Genomic DNA, 12,951 nt, shown 5'->3' with positions numbered 1-12,951 from the left:
TTTTTCTTTCTTTCTTTCTTTTCTTTTTCTCTCTCTCTTGCTCTCTTTCTTTCCTTCCTTCCTTCCTCTTTCTTTCAATGTTTTGCAAAATCTGGCAAACCTAGGGGTCCACGATGTTGTGTAGCAACCTTCAGGGCCATGACATTTAGAAGAAACATAACATGTACCTTCAAGGAAGCACAAACTTGTTCTTGGTGTTAATGCATGACATGCAATTCTGAACCCAAATTATGTAACACTCCTCATTAAGGCAGAAGTCTTTGAATAGGACTGCTCCCCTAGTCCTGCCTTCTACAGTTGTGACTCTAATAGTCAGGTAGTGTCCATCCCATGTGCCTTTATGTAACAATATAGAGAGTGTTTCTTTAACTCTAGGACTTTGTGAAGATGAGAAAATGTTTGAGAAGGATTGAACCTCACACTCAGTAGCAGAATATTTGGTTGAACTTATACCATTCATGTTTTCCAAGGTCAAAAAAAAAAACAGTCAACAGCAGCAATTTTACATGTTCAACCTATTCCTGCAAGCTCCCATTCAAGAAACCATTGCAGACACAGAGCAGGCTCTGCTGTCTGGTGCCTGCACCTCCTCCGTCACCCAGCTGGATCTGCTTCTGGGTGACGTGACCACCTGCTCTGTTAGGACATTTGCCCTGTTGGGGCATGTACTCTGCTAGAGTGCTTGCTTCCAGCATTATGCACTTAAGATGAGGTCTCAGTCTACGCTTATGTATTTTCCCAAGGTAGTGAATGTTTACGAATTGACTTCAATGGAAGGCCTTGGTTCTTACAAAATTCTCTGGAAAAGGATGATTGTGGAGATTAAGTTCTGGTAATAACTAAGTAGCTTAGTAAGACTAAAGCCTGACATAATAAGGGCAATTTTTTGAAAAATATTTTAAAAACCTAGAGAGTGAGCAGAAGCAGGTAGAAACTGGAGTGGAGTTTACTCTTGAAAGATGGGATTTGGGAGTTTACAGCTTCTTTTATTTTTTATTTTTCTTGAGAGAACTACCCTTACCACCATCCCCCTACAGGCAGAAAACATCAGCCTTACTGGCTTGAGGTAGATGTAATATGTACAACAACAGTATCACAAAGTGTGTTGTGTGTGTGTGCATATGTGCACATGTGCAGTGTAGGGCATCAGAGTATGCTACCCCAAACTATGCCACTTTGGTGTAAAGATATTTTGAGCTAAAGGCAAATGAGAATCAACAGATGCAGAAAGAAGCCTTGTTGGAGCTTCCCTTATCTGACTATGAACAGAATATTCTGAAAAATAGGACTGCAATAAATCCCCTCTCCCAGGGGAGTTTTGTGGCCATGAAGGCAGAGTCAGCACCAAGATGGGTCCGCATGTAGACCTTACTAAAAAACCCTATCTACTGTTAGTTTCCCCCATATTTCTACCTTCTCACAGTTTGACACCCAGAAAAGCTGAAACTCCTTTGTCTTGTCACTTCTCTAAAATTTTATTGTTCTTTGTTAAGGTGAGAAATATGGCCAAGTTCTAACCGCTCTTTTGAGTTACTCATGACTGAGTTCTCCTGTGTGTGTGCACACTGACCTGTTAATAAACTGTTTTTCTCTTGTTAATGTCTCTTGTCAGTTTAATTTCCAGAGCCCCAGATAGGGAACCTAGGAAGGGAGGGAGAAGATAAAGGTTTTATCCTCCCCCACAGAAGCATATGGAACTCTACTGCTATAAGGTTCTTATGAAGTATATCAAGCTGTACAATATTACCTCTAAAAGGATTGTGATAAAGTTGTGTATTGTAATCACTACAGTAACTACTAAAAAATGCAAAGAGGCAAAAATACTAAACGTTGTTATCTTTATAAATGTTAAGAAGATTTTATGTAGAAGAAAGTAGGGGCTGGGTGCGGTGGCTTACGCCTGTAATCCCAGCACTTTGGGAGGCCAAGGCGGGTGGATCACGAGGTCAGGAGTTCAAGATCAACCTGGCCAAGATGGTGAAACCCTGTCTCTACTAAAAAGACAAAAATTAACTGGGCATGGTGGCATGTGTCTGTCATCCCAGCTACTTGGGAGGCTGAGGCAGAGAACTGCCTAAACCCCAGAGGCGGAGGTTGCAGTGAGCCAAGATCGCGCCACTGCACTCAAGCCTGGCGACAGAGCGAGACTCCATGTCAAATAAACAAACAAAAAAAGGTAGGAAAGGGAAAATAGGGAAAATAAAAATAGATGAGAAAATAAGAAATAAGTATGAAGCCAGTAGACTTAAACCATATCAGACAAGCAAGATCTAATTATATGCTGTCTTCAAGAAAAGCATTTTAAACATAGACACATAAAAAGGATAAAAGCAAAAAGATGAAAAATGTTATTATGGAAATGATAAGCATAAGAAAACTGGTGTGGCTATAATACTTTTGGAGAAAATAGATAGCAAGGTAAGGAGTATTACTAAAGAGAACGAGAAAGATTTTATAATTCCAAAAGGTCCAATACATCAGGAAGAAATAATAATATACAGTACTTCAAACTACCTGCAGCAAAAAATGAGAGAGATAAAGGAAGAAGAAGCAGCTCCCCAATCATGACTGGAGATTTTAACACCCTCCTCTTAGGAACTGATAGAACAACTAGGACATGAAACATTATTATCAAGAAAATGGAAGCTATGAATGACACTATCAACCATCTTGACTTAATAGGTATTTATAAAACACCACATCTAACAAATGCGGAATAATCATTCTTAGCAAGTGCGCATAAAACATTAACCACAGTAGAGCATGTCATACACATCTCAGTAAATTTTGAAAGACTAAAATTTTAAAGTATGTTCTCTGTGCACAAGTGAATTAAATTAGAAACCAATAAGATATCTAAAAAAGCATCAAGTATTTAAAATTAAACATTTTTCTAAATACCTCCTTTTTTTTTTTCTTTTTTTGAGACAGAGTCTCGCTCTGTCGCCCAGGCTGGAGTACAGTGGCTCAATCTTGGCTCACTGCAACCTCTGCCTCCGGGGTTCAAGCAATTCTCCTGCCTCAGCCTCCCGAGCATCTGGGATTACAGGTGCCTGCCACCACGCCTGGCTAATTTTTATATTTTTAGTAGAGAAGGGGTTTCACCATCTTGGCCAGGCGGGTGTTGAACTCCTGACCTCGGGATCCACCCACCTCAGCCTCCCAGAGTGCTGGGATTACGGGTGTGAACCACCATGCCCAGCCAATAACTCCTTTTTAAAGAAGAAATCACAAGATAAATTAGAAAATACTTCAAACCGAACAATAATAAAAATATGACATATCAAAATTTATAGACCATAAATGAGTAGAGAAAAAAATATAACTTTAAATGTTTACATTAGAAAGGCTTAATGTCAACTATCCAAGTATTCATCTTTTTTAAAAAAAATGAGTAATATAAACCCAAAGCAAGCAGAAGAAAAGAAATAAGTCAGAATTCAATGAAACAGAAAATAAAAACAGAGAAATATTTAAAGACAAATTTGATTCTTTGAAAAGGTTAATCAAATTAATAAACCCTAACAAGACTGGTCAAATAAAATAAAAGGGAAAAAATAATTTTTCAATATCATAAATGAGAGTATAGGATATCACTTCAGACCTTATAGTTATCAAAAGGAATTTTTTTTTTTTTTTTTTTTTTTTTTAGATGGAGTCTCACTCGGTCACCCAGGCTGGTGTGCAGTGACGCAATCTTGGCTCACTGCAACCTCTGCCTCCCAAGTTCAAGCGATTCTCCTGCCTCAGCCTCCCGAGTAGCTGGGATTACAGGTATGTACCACCACACCCTGCTAATTTTTGTATTTTTAGCAGAGATGGGGTTTTACCATGTTGGCCAGGCTGGTCTCAAACTCCTGACCTCAGGTGATCCTCCTGCCTCGGCCTCCCAAAGTGCTGGGATTACATGCATGAGCCACCATGCCCAGCTGGAAACATTGTCAACAGCTTTATGTCAATAAATTTAACAATTTAAATGAAATTAATAGATTCCTTGAAAAATACAACTTACAAAAACTAACACAGATGAAATTTTAAAAATCTGAATATCTCTATATCTACCAAAGAAATCAAATTCACACTCAAAAACTTTTCCCACGCGGTTTCTCTGGCAAATTAAATACTTAAGAAAGAAATATACCATAGTGAACATTTAAGGAACATATTAAACATTTAAGGAAGAAATGATACCCATCTTACCCAACTCGTAGGAAATAGAAAAGAAAAGCATAGGCCAGACGTGGTGGCTCATGCCACTAAGTGCTTCAAAGGCTGGAACAGCTGATCCATTAAAATCCTGTGGTCTGATAAAAAGATCTATTGAAAACCTATAGCCTACATCATACTCAATGGTGATATACTGAACACTTGCCCCATAAGATCAGGAAAAATGTAGAGATGGCCATTCTCACCGTTTCTGTTAAACATTGTACTAGAGATCTGTGGTGGTCATGAGAATACACTTTGTACACCTGCTACTAAAGAGAATGTAATTGACCAAGGGCCCCAGCCATTGAACTCTGAAATTGACTGGAGTCACAGGACTCTGGCTCAGTGATATTCCTTGCAGATATTCCTCATGCAACATAGCAGTCTAGAGTGATTCCAGTTACTTGTCCTTCCCTTTCTCCTCTACTTTCTCACATCAATGTCTGATGGCTCTTCCAGCTTGTGGGGCTCCCTTTGCATTTTGTATCCGATAGGCATTTTCCCCAATAAAATCCTTGTGTTTTTAGGAGACAGACAGGGTCTCAGTCTGTCAGCCAGGCTAGAGTGCAGTGGCACAATCATAGCTCACTGCAGCCTTGATCTCCCGGGCTCAGGTGATCCTCCTCCCTCAGCCTCCCTAGTAGCTGGGATTACAGGCACATGCCACTACACCTGGCTAAATTTTTAAAAAAATTGTTTGATAGAGACCAGGCTTTGCTATGTTTCCCCGTCTAGTCTTGAACTCTTGGCCTCAAATAATCCTCCCACCTCAGCCTTTCAAAATGCTAGGATTATAGGCATGAGCCACCATGCCTGGCCAATCCTTGCATGTTTAATTCTGTCTTTGCATCTACTTCTTGGAGCATCTGACTAACCCAAGGTGCAGTAAAATGGTAAGTCAAGTGTAATAAGGCAAGAAAAGGAAACAAAAGACAAACAGATTGGGAAAAGGAAAGTAGAATGATTCCTATTTGTAGATAACAGTTTGTTTATATAGAAAATCCTAAACAATCAACACAACAAAAATTATTAGAACTCATTAAAGATTTTAGCAAAGTCTCAGGATACAAGGTCAATATGTAACAATCAATTGCATTTTTATATACTAGCAGCAAACTATAGGACAATAAATTTTTAAATTTCATTTAAATCACAATAAAAAAACATAAAACACTTTGGGATAAATTTAACAAAAGATATGCAAAGACTTTGACCCTGAAAACTACAAAACATTGATACGAGACTGTGCCTGCTGAGTTTACAGCTCTCTGTGTCTCTAACCTGAGCTCTGCATCCTATAACAGAGAGGTGTTAGAACTATCTCCACTTGCTTTAGTCTAATAAATGATCCCCATTCCATAAAACCATGAACAATCTGATGCTTCCCATGAAACATCATGACCTATCCCCACCCTGTGTATCAATTTGGGCTATGGGGTGCCCAGATGTTTGGTCAAATATTATTCTGGGTGTGTCTGTGATGGTGTTTTTGGGTGAGAATAACATCTGAACCAGTACACTAGGAAAGCAGATTGCCAACCCTGATGTGTTTGAGCCTCATTCAGTTGAAGGTCTTACTAGAAAAAAAAAGCTGACCCTCCCCTGAGTGAGAGAATTCCTTTGGCCTGACTGCCTTGGAAATGGAACATCAATTTTTTTCCTGCCTTCAGATTCAAACTGAAACCATAGGCTTTTCCTGGGTCTCAAGTCTACCAGCCTTCGAACTGCAACTACACCATTGACTCCTGGTTCTCTGGCCTTTGGACTCAAACTGGAGTCACACCATCAGCTCTCCTGGGACTCCAGCTTGCCAGCTCACCCTGAGGATCTTGAGACTTAGCCTCTGTAATCACACAAGCCAATTCCTTATAATAATTCAATCTCTCTCTCTTTCTTTCTCCCCACCCCTGTGTATGTGGGTTTGTGTGTGTGTGTATTTGTGTGTACATACATACATATATATAGTACATATATATTTTTTCTGTCTCCTGGAGAACTCTGACCAATACACAGTCCCAAGCAGCAGCAGCTCAGAAAAGCTCAGGGCATCATTATGTCATAATTTCCTACCCAAGATGGTATAGGTTACATCAGCATTAGTCATTAATATCATCATTATGAATTCTGAAAATATGGGAAATATTCTATAATATTATAAATATATGATATAAAGTAAATTCGTATAAATATTTGAATTCAAAAATAAATTAGATTTCACGAATAGAAAGCTAATTATCATTTTTATAACTTACCAACTTGTTACATATTCTTAAGCTATAAATTCTGTAGCATAATTGAATGACCCACGTTTTCATGAGACTTTAATATCTCCTGCAAATCCCAGCACCGTGCTGGATATAAGCAGTGTTCAATGAATCTTCATCAACTGGAATTGAGCCTTTTGTTGTAACATTACAAAGTTAGGAAACATAAACCAACTCTAATAATCAGAAGTGATATTATTGAATGCTTATTATCCAACAAGTACATACTCAGCACCTTGTGTGGCTACCTCAGTCTTTACAACAATCTATGAATATTATTTTTCCTACTATACAGATGAAGAAATTGATGATTAGCAAGGTTAAGTAACTTGTCCCAAGTTATACTGTTAGTAACAATAGAGAGAAGATACTAGAGATAAATCAGAAGCTCTTAATTTGGGGGTCTAGGGACACCAAGATGTTGTCAATAAGCTTTCGAGGGTCTGAAAAACTATTTAAATATAGATACTAATTTTTTTCAAGGGAAAAAGTCTGGAGGTTCTTTTAGAGGTTTATAAACCTTAGAAGATGAAAGTCATTGTCCAGCTACAGGATCATAAATCATTGAGCTAAGGCATCAACCATGAATTATGTCTGCATTGGCTTGTCTAGAAAGATTCTCATATTTCATTATTCTCATTCAAAAGCTCTTATACTTGAAGCACCATTCTGAGGACGGTTAATTTCTTTTACAACTCAGAAAAATCAAAATTCTAAAAAGCTCTTCTAGAACTGGTTTTCCCAGCCCTTCTAGGTAGGGGAATGTTAGACCAAAACCCACTAAACATTATAGGGTGATGGAGTCATCCCTTATAATACAGATTTAAATAATCCTTCACTAAATATTGCTACATAAAGTTTTGTTGAAAGGTTCACAACATACAAATGTGCTTTGTTTTCCTAGAAAAACCCATTTTTCTGTAAATTAAGTTGTATGTTAAATGCTTTAAATAAGGTGGCATGGTATAGTGGATGGAGGCTATAGGATTGGAATCAGAAATCCTGGGTTCAAATTCTCACTTGGGCACTTAATAGCTGTATCACTGTGGGCAATTTACTTAATTCTCTGAGTCTCAATTTCCTCATCCTCAAAATGGGGATGAGAACATTTACTTTATAGGGCAACTGTAAAGAATAAACAAAATAATTATGAAAAGGGCCTAATGATATACCTGGTACAAAAGAGGCTCTCAAAAAATTTGTTTTTACTTAAGATTTGTCAGCTATTTTCCAAAGTAATCACCCCTAGTTCACCTTTTATATACATTTATATATTGCCACAACAGTTTTAGAAGCAGTACATTGTGGAACAGGGGTCAGCAAACTTCTTCTGTAAAGGGATGGCTAGTCAATATTATAGATTCAGGAGCCATAGGGTCTCTGTTAAAACACCCCAACTCTGCCATTATAGGGTGAAAGCAGCCATAGACAATCCATGAATGAATGTGCTCCCCTCCACCGCCAGCCCTGTTTTCTGCATTCTCAACCTAAACCAGGGCAGTAATAGATAAGATAGGAGAGGTGGACTCGGCCCTTGGGAGCATTCACCTGGGAAGCTCTGGGATAACAGAGGAGACCTGGCACTGCTGGTGAGGCTCGGCTTTGACTCTATGACCAGGCCTTATCTCTGCAACCACAGCCCACCCCAGCCAGTTGTCCTTGCATCCCAGACAGCCTTGCCCTCCCTCTCATTCTGCTCTTGTGTTTGTCCTCCAGAAGTTGGGTGTAGGGTTCTGGGAGGAAACTCATTTGTCTTTCTGGTTCTCTGTTCTCTCCCTAAGTAGCAGGAAACAGAAGTAGCAGCAGCAGCTTTCAGAACTAAGTGCTTCAAAGGCTGGAACAGCTGAATCCATTAAAATCCTGTGGTCTGGTTCCTGTTTCGATCATCATTGTTGGAACAGTTTGGGAACCCACAGGATGAGAACAAATTTTGTTGGAGTCACTCTGATGCATTTTAGGGCTTGTGATTGTGGGTTTTTTAGTAAGATTGTTTTTGCTGTTTCAGTTTTGTTTATAAACAGATTGTATCGGAAAGTTTTTGAGTGAGCATCTGTCAGATTCTTGCAGTTCTAGCTTATGCCATTGAATACTTTGACATCATGTACAATTTTTCGCCTCCCAAACTGCATGTGCAGGTTAAATTAATTCAGTGACTCTAAATTACTGATGATAGTCTTCTATTGCTATTGTCTGTTCCATTCAGAAGAAAGTTTTGTAGTCTTAGTACATACAATGGAAGTTATTTTTCCTAATAGCAAAGAATAAACTGTCTCTTTCTTTAAGCCAACTAGGCCCCTCTGCAACTATGCAATCAGCCTCCTATTTGAATTGGCTGAAAATGCCCGAAATCACCATAAGCCATAGCACCTAGGACAATGCCTAGTCCTTGGTAGGTTTTCAATAAATATATCTTGAATAAATAAATGAGAATCATGATTTTTCTTACGAGTATTTTTGAAAAGCTGTGCCCACCCTCCTCAACAAATACTTCTCTAGCACTTGGCAATGTGACACCTTTCTTCTCCTTGGCACAAACTGCAGGTGTTACAACAAAAATGTGGCAGGCTGTTAAGTCAGTCCAGAACAATTGGTAATTAGCCCACATCAGGGCAACACTTGATATTTCCAGCAGGACAAGTTCTTGCAATGCACGGGGGTAATGATTGTTTTTCCTCTTACCCCTTTCTCAGCTGGGATTCATTACCTCATCAACAAGTTACTAATTATATTAAAATTTCCAGTCAACATGAGGGATACCTATTGGTATGATTGTGAAGGAATCATTTAACAAGAGGTTTAGAAAAAAATAATCCAGCAGAAAGCTAACCCTATTGAAAACACTTGAACCCTGGAACATTTAATTGAGGTGATCTGGAAACACAAGAACAGCAAAACTCATTCATATTATTGCTTGTCTCTTTGTTTTGGAGTTCTGTGGGATCCAGCGCTTTCTAATTCAGTTATTTTACTTGTTAATTTCTTTTTCTTATTTCCTCCCTCCCTCCCTCCCTTCCTTCCTTCCTTCCTTCTTTTTGAGACAGAGTCTCGCTCCGTCGCCATGCTGGAGTGCAATGGCACGATCTCAGCTCACTGCAATCTCTGCCTCCCGGGTTCAAGCGATTCTCCTGCCTCCGCCTCCTAGTAGCTGGCACTACGGCGCACGCCACCACGCCCAGCTAATTTTTGTATTTTTAGTAGAGATGGGTTTCACCATGTTGGCCAGGATGATCTCGATCTCTTGATCCTCGAGATCCGCCCGCCTTGGCCTCCCAAAGTGCTGGGATTACAGGCGTGAGCCACTATGCCCGGCCTGTTTTTTTAATTTTTTGACAAAAATATATATATTTATCAGGTACACGATGTTGTTTTAATACATATATACAATGTAGACTGGCTAAATGAAACTAACATGTGCATTACTTCACATACTTCCCATTTTTGGGCGAAAACACAAAATCCACTCTCAGCATTTTTCAGAATACAATACATTTTCACTAACTAAAGTCACCATTTTGTACAATACGTCTCTTAAATATAATCCTCCTGTCTAGCTGGAATTTTGTATCCTTTGACCAACATTCTCCCCAACTGACCTCCCAACTCTCTCCCAACCCCTGGTCTTTCATATTATTGTGAACCCTTCAATGTTCAATGTTTTAAAAGACTATGTGTTAATTATTTAAAGTATTTAGTGTGTAATGTGTTTGTTTTGGCTTCAACCTTGCCCCAGTGATGCTCAGAACTTTGTAACTTCCAGCTATTGTTCATATATCCACCTCATGCCAGCCTGATGATACCAGAATCGCTGGGTTTTTTGTTGTTGTTTTTTGTTTTTGTTTTTGTTTTGAGACAGTCTCGTGCTGTTGCTCAGACTGGAATGCAGTGGCGCAATCTCACAGCTCACTGTAACTTCCACCTCCCGGGTTCAAGCAATTCTCCTGCTTCAGCCTCTCTAGTAGCTGGGATTACAGGCATGTGCCAGCATGTCCGGCTAATTTTTGTTTTTTGAGTAGAGACAGGGTTTCACCATGTTGGCCAGGCTGGTCTCAAACTCCTGACCTCCTGTGATCCAACCACCTTGGCCTCCCAAAGTGCTTGGAATACAGGTGTGAGCCAACGCACCCAGCCTTAGAATTACATTTGATAAATACCAAGTAGGAGGCATTTTATTGGCTTCAAAATAGAAGTTAATGTCTTCATAGCTGAGGAGCTCCATTTCTGAAACCCAAGGGCCTTGGCTTTGGAGACATTCACGCTATGCCAAAGATATTCCCCATCCCCCCCAAATTTTTATTCATTCCCTTTCATTGTTTTGTGTATGTACCAACCTCCTCCCTCCAACCAGATCTTTTTTGTTCCCTCCAACTAGTATCTTCTTTTAAGCAACTGATATTCCTGGTCTTTTAAAAAAAGACAATATATATATAAGCTAAATACTAATTTTCTAAAGTAAGTCATTCAAAATATCTAGCTAATAGGATGCTAGAGAATGCTGGTCTTTTACAAAAAGCTAAGTTCCTTAGCAAGCAGGGCTTGGTCTTGCTCATGTTTGCACCCATCCTGCTTCAGCAACCCCAGCACCTTGCACAATTCTTCATGCACCTAGCAAGTCTGCAACAAATACCTATTAGATAAAAGAGAAGATGGACTATCAAGCAGTAGTACTTATTTTCTTGTGTGGCTTATAACCTGATTTGAAAGTATTTACAAAAATACTTTGAGGGGTGGCCCCATCAGGGAAATGACCACATGGCTCCAAGGGGTCTGCTTTGAAAACAGCCTCATGTGAAAACCTAAGAGCTGGTATATTTGTTGGGGGACAAAAATGGTTTTCTTGTTTTGCAGACATTTGGCTTTATGAAATTATAGAATATTAAAAGTATATCTTGTTGGTCAACTAGGCCAAGCTTTCACATGAAGAAGCTGATATGGTTTGGCTGTGTCCCCACCCAAATTTCATCTTGAATTGTAGCTCCCATAATCCCCATGTGTCAAGGGAGGGACCCGGTGGGAGGTAATTGAGTCATGGGGGCGGATTTCTCCCATGCTGTTCTCATGATAGTGAATAAGTCTCACAAGATCTGATGGTTTTATAAAGGGCAGTTCCCCTGCACATGCTCTCTTGCCTGCCACCATGTAAGACATGACTTTGCTCCTTCTTTGCCTTCTGCCATGATTGTGAGGCCTCCTCAGCCACGTGGAACTGTGAGTCCATTAAACCTCTTTTTCTTTGCAAATTATCCAGTCTCAGGTATATCTTTATTGGCAGCATGAAAACGGACTAATACAGAAGCTAAGGCTCAGACAACTTACAGAACTTATTCAAGTCATTAGTTCACAGTAAAGGCAAGACTAGAACCAAGTCTTCTTACTCCCTAAATCACTTGATATTAATAGTATTTTTTAAAACTACTACATTGTATTATCTATAGAGACTGCTAAAAACAAACACCCAACATCTTTATCTTTTATTTATTTATTTTGACTAGGAAATTTTCTTGAAGAATTAGAGAAGTCTTATCTCTGATAGGCCGTTACATCTAAAGACTTATAATAAAAGAGGGCTTTGTTTTCTGACCCAGATAAGCTTAGCAAATATGAAATACATAAAACATAAAACTCTACTCATTCTCGAGTATCCTATTAGCTAGATGTTTTAAATGACTTACTTTTAAAAATTAGTATTTAGCTTATATTTACATTGTCTTTTTTAAAAAAAACCAGGAATATGAGATGCTTAAAAAAAAGAGACTAGATTTCCCTAGATGCGAGGTGAGAATATTGTCCTGCTCAAACTTCCTCCACCAAAAAAGGAAAAGATTTGGAAGAGCAGAATTGAAAAACAACAACCAAAAAAAGTAGAAAAGTGAAAGGAAATAGATCCAGATGAATTTTAAAATAAAGTAAATTGATCAACAGAGACTAGAAACTGAACAATCATATGCAGTATGTGGACCTAGTTTAGATCCCATCAAACCAAATATAAAAATGAAATATAAAAACACATCTTGAGGCCGGGCACAGTAGCTCACGCCTGTAATCCCAGCACTTTGGGAGACCAAGGCAGGTGGATCACCTGAGGTCAGGAGTTCGAGACCAACCTGCTCAACATGGTGAAACCCCATCTCCACTAAAATTACAAAAATTAGCTAGGCATGGTGTAGTGTGCCTGTAGTCCCAGCTACTGGAGAAGCTTAGGCAGGAGAATGGCTTGAACCTGGGAGGCAGAGGTTGCAGTGAGCCAAGATTGCACCATTGCACTCCAGCCTGGGTGACAAAGAGAGACTGCATCTCAAAAAATAAAAAATTAAAACACATCTTAGGGATATTTTAGAAAACTTGAATGTGGATAGGGTATAAATAAAAAATTAAAACACATCTTAGGGATATTTTAGAAAACTTGAATGTGGATAGGGTATAAATAAAAAATTAAAACACATCTTAGGGATATTTTAGAAAACTTGAATGTGGATAGGGT

The 12,951-nt window shown here is 39.0% G+C and overlaps 1 protein-coding gene across 1 annotated transcript in view; it reads left to right on the top strand.

The window, feature by feature from the left end:
- SNX9 (sorting nexin 9) overlaps positions 1–12,951 on the top strand; it is a 225,852-nt gene that overhangs the window by 60,971 nt on the left and 151,930 nt on the right. The window lies entirely within an intron of this gene.

This window comes from Theropithecus gelada, chromosome 4 (assembly GCF_003255815.1).
Source record: "Theropithecus gelada isolate Dixy chromosome 4, Tgel_1.0, whole genome shotgun sequence".
NCBI classification, from domain to species: Eukaryota; Metazoa; Chordata; class Mammalia; order Primates; family Cercopithecidae; genus Theropithecus; species Theropithecus gelada.
Note: the sequence above shows the minus strand (reverse complement) of the source record. Positions and strands in the feature narration are given on the sequence as shown.